The following is a 10,380-nucleotide window of genomic DNA, read 5'->3' on the forward strand; positions in this document are numbered from 1 at the left end:
GTGCAGAATGACTGTGGGGTGTGCATTTGGCCATTTAAAAGCCCGCTGGTGATGCCTGTATGGGAAGCTGGACATGGTCGATGACAAAATTCCTGTGCTTATAGCCGCGTGCTGTATGTGCCGTAATATTTGTGAAGGGAAGGGTGAAAGCTTCACTCAGGGCTGGACCGCAGAGGCTCAGCGCCTGGAGGCTGAGTTTGAAGAGCCAGAGACCAGGGCTATTAGAGGGGCACAGCGCGGGGCCATAAGGATCAGGGATGCTTTGAGGCAGCAATTTGAAGCTGAAAGCCACTAATATGTCTTGCTATGCTTAGGATTGCAGTGCTTGTAATGCTAGGAGGTGATTGGTGCACATGATGCAAGAAGGGGCCTTAACATAATTGCATGTTGCTTTGCAGTGCTCTTTTTGCTTTCACTTAATACTTAATTGCTTTCAAACACAATTTTTTTATTGAAAGATAGCAACCAGAGGAGAGAGTCAAACGAAAAAAATCATCAGCAGGGGTGGGGATTGGGAAAGGGAAGGTCTCAAGAGGAGGAGGGGTCCCGGGACAGCTACAGATTTGTGTATGTCCGAGGATCATATCCAACCTTCTCCTTTGGAGTACGATGCAGCAGGTGCTGTACTTCAGCAGGGCAAAACTGCAGAGGGATGGGTGTTGAGTGCAGTGGGTAATGGGAGTCCACATTGCTGGACTGTGAGGAGGGAGGAGTGGAATGCTGTGGGTAGAGAGTGTGGCCAGTGGGTTGATAACAGTGTGTTGGCGGTGTGTGTGGGGGGGCACATGGGAAAGAGTTTTGTGACAGCGGCTGCAGGGGAGGGCGGGCGCGGAGCTGCTCTGTTTGAAGAGCTAGTATCGCCTGGAGCGTGTCTGCTTGGCTCTCCATAACCCTTAAGAGCCGCTCCGTGGACTCTTTCTGGTGTGCCGCGTTCTCCTTTCAGTCCCTCTTCTCACTGTCCCACCACTCCTTCAGTTCTTTTTTCTCCATGAGAGTTTCCTGGAGATCTCTGAGGGAAATTCCCGTGAAGTGAGGGAGTGTATCAGCAGCCTGTTCTGAGGCTCAGACTAGGCATGAGGTGGGTGACAAGCCTGCTTTCTACAACCCTCTTGCCCCCAACAACTTGCTTCAGCAATTCCCAAAATCAGGTCCACTTACCAGGGGCCTCCTCTCCTGTTTGCGCTTCGCCAAGATCCAACTGCTGTGACTGGCTAGCCTCCTCCGGAGTAGAAAAGAACTCCTGACTGCATGCATCTCTGCCTCTGGGTCCCCCTCCCCCTCTTCGTCCAAGATTACTTCCTCCTGGCTCGATCCACTCTCGACTGGCACGCAAGCCAACGAAGTATCCACAGGGTCCTTCGCAGTGGAGGTGGGGTCGCCACCAAGTATCGTGTCCAGCTCTTTGTAGAACCGGCAGCTTGTGGGCACAGCGCTGGAGCGGCAGTTTGCCTCCCTTGCCTTGTGGTAGGCATTTTGCAGCTCCTTCACTTTGACCCTGCACTGCAATGTGTCCCGGTCATGGCCCCTTTCTGTCATGCATCTAGAAATCTGTCCGTAAGTATCATAATTCTGACAGCTGGAGCACAGCTGTGACTGCACTGCCTCCTCTCCCCGAATGCCAGTGAGGTCTAGCAGCTCGGCATTGCTCCAAGTGGGGGATCACCTGGTGTGTGGAGCAGGCATGGCCACCTGGAAAGATGCGCTGAGACCACTTCACTCATCACTGAGCAAACAGGAAGGGGACTTTCAAATTTGCAAAGGAATGTATGGGGTGGGGCTGACAGTTGGTCACCTGGGGGCAGGGCAGTAGAGTTCACAGCGATGGCCAGAGAGGTGAAAACAGGCATTGTGGGACACCTCCCGGAGGCCAATCGCAGCGCTGTAATCCCCACAGTGTCTACACAGGCACCACAGGGCTATAGCCCTGGTGCAGAAAGCTCTACGCCTCTCGTCGGGGTGCTTTTTTTGGAGCGCTACATCTGCGCAATTTCTATGCACTAAGTAGCTTGGCAGCGTGTACCCCTTGGGAGTTACAGCACTCAAAGCTGCTTTACTGCGCACAAACTTGCTGGTGTAGACAGGGCCTAAGAGAGAGGATTTTAAAACAAAGTACACAAACGTCTGTTTTATCTAAAGGCGTATCATCCCCTGGTGGCAATCAAGGCAGGCCTGATTTCTTCAGACACGCTAGTGATGTCCGTGTGTCAGTCTCGTTCCCCTGAACAGCACCTGCTCCATCCCTTGAGAGATGTTTCTTTTTGAACTACAAGAGACCTTTTGATCTTCTGGTTCCCAAGGCTAAAGCTTATGCTCCAATACATCTGTTAGTCTATAAGGTGCCACAGGACTCTTTGCCGCTTTTACAAACCACTTCTGTAAATCGGCCAGAGCCAGGAGATAGAATCTCCAGAGCTAATAGTTCAGGAATTCTCTTACTAACCCTTACCAATGGGTGGTTTCTCTTGAGCCATTGTTTCCCTACCTGCTTATCTCCTCATTAAAGTAAACCTATATGTTCATACAGTAAACATCTCAATAACCAGGACAACATACAGTATGCATAAATTATTACAGAGCTGCTCCAGTTCTGTCACAACAAATCTAGAAATGATTCACATGGGGCCTCCCAACAATATATAAAAAGATATTTGATTGACAGCTTGTCTCTCTACTGTAGGGACAAATTGCTTGAGATTTCTGAGATGTGGCACTGCCTCCCAGATCCAGTTGCACATCTTACCCAGTCCTGAATTTACAAAGATACATTTTATTTATATTTCACTTCATGGCTTTTCCCAGGGGGGAAATATTACCGCAGTGCAGACAGCCTGCACAAGTCTCTACTGGCCAGTTAAGCCATGCGTTAAAGGGACATTATCAATTTAAAATTTAACCAATTTAGAAAACTACTTAGAAGTCATATCAGGTATTACACCTCTCTTGAGTCCCTCTGCCAGTTTTTTGGTTTGACAATGACATTTTTGTATTTTAAAAATTGTTTTTCTGTTGTCTGTTGCTGTGTGAACAACTCAAGCAAACAACAGGGGACATTGTCTAACTAGCTGACTCTACAGAAGAAACAGTAAAACTGATTACATAGCGAGTGCTATCGAATGCACAAAGTGAAAAATAGAGCGTGCTATTTTTATCCAATCTCTTGTGTTGTTACAATAGGAGATAAATGTTTTCTTAGAAAAGTGCAATTTTTAGATTGGCAGCCTTTCATCAAAGGTGAGATTCACTTCAGGGCACAGCTGTTTATTCATCACTTAAGATGTTAATGCAGGATTTAAGTACAGCTTAAATGAAGGGGGCTTCTGCACAGGGTTATGAAGTTCACCTTAGGTGAGGGCCAGTGCAAGTCCCTGCTGGAGCTGTATCTGGATGAAGCACTGGTAAAGCAACTACCCAGGACTTCCTCTACGCACTATGGGCTGGCTTCTCCAGTCCACCAAGTTGTCATCCCAGCCCTTGCATAAGGGGCTACTGAGGGGGCAGGTTGGGACATGGAGCTGCACTGCACTACACCTTATACTCTGCTGGTGTAAGCTCCATTACAGAGCTTCTGCCTCTGGCAAAAGTTAGTCCACCTGCCACTCTAACTTCTGCAGGGCTTGGCGACTGAGGATCAGGGATCTACTGTCATGGTACTCAGATTTAGTGGAGAATTGAAGCCTATGTACCTGCAGAATGGGTCACTTTCTTGGACAAACATAGGCCAGGGAGAATTAGAGGTTGGTGGCTGGCAAGCGAGGGACTACAGGATCTATGCTTACAGGAGGTGCAGAAAAGTTGCAGTCACCTTACTAGCCCACAGGTTAGAGTAACACACACACAGGAAAGAAGAGCTACATGGCAGACTTGGGCCCTGGTTTTAACCTCTCTATGGCATTCTTTCACATATTGTAAAGCCCAATTTATTGGTTTTTATGCAGGTGAAACAAATTTCACTCTTAATATGAGGCTTACATGGTACTTAAGGCCTTGTGTGAGCTCATTGCATCAGCATAAATTTTGCCTGTGGAATCAAAGTGGAACTTTATACTTTGTATTGGGGTGACATTCACCACAAAAGCGGATGCAATGCTTTTGTCTCAACATTAATTCTCTTGCAGATTTTGACCACAACCTATTTGAAACACAGCTCCATTTTAACACTATGCTGTAAATGTTTTCTGGTTAATCTATATGTCAAAAATGGCCAAGGCAGTTTAGTTTCTTTTGCTAGTGTGGAAAAAATATCACATGGCCAAAAATGTCTATCAATATTACTGTTAAGTTCATTCAGGGGTTAAACAACAGTACTTGACAGTATCCCTATCAAAACACTTGCTCCCTGACCTGCTTCAACATGATTAAAATACCTGGTATGGACAGTATCTAGCTGTCTAAGCATGTCTGGGGACATCAGTGTTATAACTGAGTCCCGTGAGCTGGTTGTTTCAGTAGCTTAGATGGGTTCTGAGTTCAGGTAGTATTTGCCTCTTGTCTCCACTCTTCATTGTCAGTGATAAGTCTACCCATCATACTTGATCAGACATCAGGGTATTCAGCAAGCCTGTGTGAGAGATGTTTATCTCCAAATGTCTTGGTAAGGGATAGATCTTCTTGACATACTGTTATTTTATCCAGACAGCAGTGTGAGCAATACTTCTTATTGGCATTTGTTAGTTTCATCCAAATGTCACTGTGGGAAAGAAGCTTGCTTGGCACTTGTCTCTTTTGTACATCCTCTGAGCATTCTTGGCAGGTTGTCCTGAATGAATAATCTCACCAAAGTGTTCTTTCCCTCCCCAGTAGCACTCTTTGCTACACAGCATGCCATCTAGTGTGCTAAATGATTATATACATTTGAAAAATAAACCAGTACTATAGCAATAGCACTAGTTGCATATGGGTTACTTTCTATTCAACTCAAAACACATATTTAGATTGTAAGAGTCTTGAGGCAGGTTCTGTCTTTTCTATTATGTTTGACAGTAGTCAGCATAATGAGGGCCTAATACTGATTAGGACCTTTGAATGCTACTGAGTCACAAATAAATATTAATCATCACTGTTCTAGCAGATACTTAGATATGCAGAGTGATCCTTATTTATACCATAGTCACTTAACAGAACTGTAGCCGCATAAAACTGCTTTAAAATTATTGTAAGATACATCTTTCTTCCGGCAACTCACGGAAGTTACTAGATCGCAGGCCCTAGTTCTCATGGGAGACTTCAATCAGCCTGATATCTGCTGGGAGAGCAATACAGCAGTGCACAGACAATCCAGGAAGTTTTTGGGAAATGCCGGGGACAAGTTCCTGGTGCAAGTGCTGGAGGAACCAACTAGAGGCAGAGCTCTTCTTCACCTGCGGTTCACAAACCAGGAAGAATTAGTAGGGGAAGCAAAAGTGGATGGGAACCTGGGAGGCAGTGACCATGAGATGGTCGAGTTCAGGATCCTGACACAGGGAAGAAAGGAGAGCAGCAGAATACAGACCCTGGACTTCAGAAAAGCAGACTTTGACTCCCTCAGGGAACTGATGGGCAGGATCCCCTGGGAGAATAACATGAGGGGGAAAGGAGTCCAGGACAGCTGGCTGTATTTTAAAGAATCCTTATTGAGGTTACAGGGACAAACCATGCCGATGTGTAGAAAGAATAGTAAATATGGCAGGCGACAAGCATTGGCTTCACAGTGAAATCCTTGCTGATCTTAACCACAAAAAAGAAGCTTACAAGAAGTGGAAGATTGGACAAATGACCAGGGATGAGTATAAAAATATTGCTCGGGCATGCAGGAGTGAAATCAGGAAGGCCAAATCACTCCTGGAGTTGCAGCTAGCAAGAGATGTTAAGAGTAACAAGAAGGGTTTCTTCAGGTATGTTAGCAACAAGAAGAAAGCCAAGGAAAGTGTGGGCCCCTTACTGAATGAGGGAGGCAACCTAGTGTCAGAGGATGTGGAAAAAGCTAATGTACTCAATGTTTTTTTTGCCTCTGTCTTCACGAACAAGGTCAGCTCCCAGACTACTGCACTGGGCAGCACAGCATGGGGAGGAGGTGACCAGCCCTTTGTGGAGAAAGAAGTGGTTTGGGACTATTTAGAAAAGCTGGACGAGCACAAGTCCATGGGGCCGGATGCGTTGCATCCGAGAGTGCTAAAGGAGTTGGCGGATGTGATTGCAGAGCCATTGGCCATTATCTTTGAAAACTCATGGCGATCGGGGGAGGTTCCAGATGACTGGGAAAAGGCTAATGTAGTGCCCATCTTTAAAAAAGGGAAGAAGGAGGATCCTGGGAACTACAGGCCAGTCAGCCTCACCTCAGTCCCTGGAAAAATCATGGAGCAGGTCCTCAGGGAATCAATTCTGAAGCACTTAGAGGAGAGGAAAGTGATCAGGAACAGTCAGCATGGATTCACCAAGGGCAAGTCATGCCTGACTAATCTAATTGCCTTCTATGACAAGATAACTGGCTCTGTGGATGAAGGGAAAGCAGTGGACGTGTTGTTCCTTGACTTTAGCAAAGTTTTTGACACGGTCTCCCACAGTATTCTTGCCAGCAAGTTAAAGAAGTATGGGCTGGATGAGTGGACTATAAGGTGGATAGAAAATTGGCTAGATTGTCGGGCTCAACGGGTAGTGATCAATGGCTCCAAGTCTAGTTGGCAGCCGGTATCAAGTGGAGTGCCCCGAGGGTCGGTCCTGGGGCCGGTTTTGTTCAATATCTTCATAAATGATTTGGAGGATGGTGTGGATTGCACCCTCAGCAAGTTTGCAGATGACACTAAACTGGGAGGAGTGGTAGATACGCTGGAGGGTAGGGATAGGATACAGAGGGCCCTAGACAAATTGGAGGATTGGGCCAAAAGAAATCTGATGAGGTTCAACAAGGACAAGTGCAGAGTCCTGCACTTAGGATGGAAGAATCCCTTGCACCACTACAGACTAGGGACCGAATGGCTAGGGAGCAGTTCTGCAGAAAAGAACCTAGGGGTTGAGTGGACGAGAAGCTGGATATGAGTCAACAGTGTGCCCTTGTTGCCAAGAAGGCCAATGGCATTTTCTGATGTATATGTAGGGGCATTGCCAGCAGATCGAGGGACGTGATTGTTCTCCTCTATTTGACATTGGTGAGGCCTCATCTGGAGTACTGTGTCCAGTTTTGGGCCCCACACTACAAGAAGGATGTGGAAAAATTGGAAAGCGTCCAGCGGAGGGCAACAAAAATGATTAGGGGACTGGAACACGTGACTTATGAGGAGAGACTGAGAGAACTGGGATTGTTTAGTCTGCGGAAGAGAAGAATGAGGGGGGATTTGATAGCTGCTTTCAACTACCTGAAAGGGGGTTCCAAAGAGGATGGATCTAGACTGTTCTCAGTGGTAGCAGATGACAGAACAAGGAGTAATGGTCTCAAGTTGCAGTGGGGGAGGTTTAGGTTGGATATTAGGAAAAACTTTTTCACTCGGAGGGTGGTGAAACACTGGAATGCGTTACCTAGGGAGGTGGTGGAACCTCCTTCCCTAGAAGTTTTTAAGGTCAGGCTTGACAAAGCCCTGGCTGAGATGATTTAGTTGGAGATTGGTCCTGCTTTGAGCAGGGGGTTGGACTAGATGACCTCTTGAGGTCCCTTCCAACCCTGATATTCTATGTTTCTATGATTTACTTTAAGGCCCCTTTACACTTTCAGAATGGCATAAAGTGGCCTTCGCATAAATGAGAATCCGGTCTATTGTATCTGCCTCTAACCAAGACTTGAGGTTGCTGTTGTTGTTACACTTTGAAAAGTCTTGTATAGCCTGTCAGGCTAGTGAGGTACTGAAACAGAGTTCTACTGTTGTACTGTATAGGGAAAAAGAAAAGTTGATGCAAGTCGATACAAGAAGAAGTATCGGGTTACTCCTGGGGGAATGCGAATCTCCCCAGCAGTATGTTCTGGGTGCCCAGGGTGGCTGGCAGAGAAGTAAATCACTGTGGAGCAGGGGGTGGGACTGCGGCAGACCTGGCTGGTTGTTCCTATTCTGCACCAAGCTCAGCTGCTAGTCCTGGCTGGGCTGGGGAGGATGGGATTTCCTCTTCCCCTGCACAGCATCCAGGGCCGTGTCAGACCCACCCCGAGATTTCTTCACCAGCTGTAGGAAGCACTGCAAACTCCCCCTCCATGCTTCCTGCATCCATCACTCTTCAGATGCAGGGAGAGGGATCACTCTACAGTGAGCTGCTCCCACATCTGCCCAACCCCTGTGCATCCAGACCCCCCTCATATCCAGAGCCTCCTGCCCAGCCTCACCCCCCCCTCTCTGCACTCAGAATCCCCCTGGGGTGTTTATTGGGCAGGTCCAGTCCTCGTGCTGTGTCAGGGTTGGGTGCAGCCTCACTGCTGAGTCCGTGTCAGGGGAGCTGCACAGGGATCTCCCGCCTCTGTGCAGCCAGTGGCCTGTGTTCCCCAATGCCGTGCTGGAGTATCCACATTTATTTGACAAATAAAATTTGCAGAATTTTGCAGAATTTTAAAATATTGTGTGCAGAATTTATAATTTTTTGGCTCAGAATTTTTAAGTTTTTGGCACAGAATGCCCTCAGGAGTATTAGGTGCCCTCCTGTGGTGCATTCTGCTGAGTGCAGCATATGTACAGGATACAGAGGGCCTCATTTTTGGGTTCATGGAGAGCCAGTAGAATTTTTAGTTCCCCAGCCTAGTGCTCAAAGGAGTACATGTGGTGTGATACCATCTGACTGTATTTTGGGGGGAAAGAAGCCCCATGACATCATCACCTTATTACATGGGTCTCTGTGCCTCCATTTCCCTTCTTCTGGATCCAGATTTCTCCATCTCCTGTTCTTGGAGGGGCCAAATGCTTCTATATTATTTAGCTCTCTGAACAAATCATGCAATGCTCTCCATCCACCTACCCTTCCAGAGGTAAAGAAAAATTTAAACAAAACAAACCCTTCAGTTCTTAACCCAGGGCTCCCCACATCCCTTTATCTACCTTCCAGGCCTCCCCCATTTCTTGTATCATGACTTCTTAAGTTCAACTGATCCCTTCCTCAAAGCTGCCCTACTACCCTGATATCACAGTTTCAGCTGCAGACTTTCTGATTCACTCTAGAAAACCACCCACCTTTCTTTACTAAAGCACCAACTTCCTGCTCTCTGCAGGTCTCTCTCCATCTTTTTTCTTTTTCTTTATTTTAAATGGCAAAGAAGACTTCTCCCTAGCTGAATGCCCAGAATTACTTTTATAGGAAGCACTGGCTCCAGGTTACTGTCATGTGATGCTTGGTCACTTGACCCAACCATGGGGCCCAAAACCCATCTCTTAAGGCACAGGTAGGGCTCAGCGTAAGGACTGACTCCAGAGGTGCCCCGGGGCTGGAGCACCCATGGGAAAAAAATTAGTGGGTGCTCAGCACCCACCAGCAGCCCCACTGATCAGCTCTTTCCCCTCTCCCTCAGCCCTCCCATCCGCCAGCGGGCCCTGCTGATTAACTCCTCCCCCTTCCTCCCAGCACCTCCCACCCACCACGATCAGCTGTTCAGTGGCATGCAGGAGGTGCTGGGGAGAGGGGGTAGAACTGACAGGAAGAGGTGGGGTGGGGCCTTGGGAAAAGGATGGAGTGGGGGGCGGGGTGAGGGGTGGAGCAGGGGTTGAGCACAGTGTGAAAATGTGGGGCTGAGCCCAATTCTCTTAAAGGGCCAGCCCACCCTCTGACAAAATCTCTATACTTTTTCACTTTCTTCAAACTCATGCAGCACAGGGCAGGATTTAGTACGTAATACATCTCATTTTGAAGTCTGAAGTATATGTTCCTGCATTTATTTTAGAGTATGTAGTTCTTGCCATCTAGTGGCAGTAACATATTGTTTCACTACCCTGAAGTGTTGTTATGCAATGAGCTTCTCTGCGGTGTTGATACATAGCTCTGAAGAGCTTAGCGTATCAGCTTAGCATATCCAATCTTACTTTTTCTAACAAGCAGTAGAGTAAAATGTTGAGCAGTTGAAGTTATATATGACTTCCTAGAATACTGTAACTATAAATGACACCTTTCCTTGACTGATTTTCATAGATAATAATTTCCATTCAGTTTAGGCATGCTGTCTCTTTTTTTTCTATAGATAATTAGTAAGGCTACATTTTAGTCACTGGTTAGTCTCTAAGGTGCCACAAGTACTCCTTTTCTTTTTATTTTAGTCACTGGTATTTTTAGTAAAAGTCATGGACAGGTCACGGGCAGTAAACAAAAATTCATGGCCTGTGACCTGTCTATGACTTGTACTATATCCCTGACTAAAACTTGGGCTGGGGGTGCTCTGGGGGTGGTGGACTGGGGGTGCCACAGGTGTTCTGGGGGGGGTGGCCCGAGACCCCTGCTGGAGCTGGG

Source organism: Chelonia mydas, chromosome 1, assembly GCF_015237465.2.
Source record: "Chelonia mydas isolate rCheMyd1 chromosome 1, rCheMyd1.pri.v2, whole genome shotgun sequence".
NCBI classification, from domain to species: Eukaryota; Metazoa; Chordata; order Testudines; family Cheloniidae; genus Chelonia; species Chelonia mydas.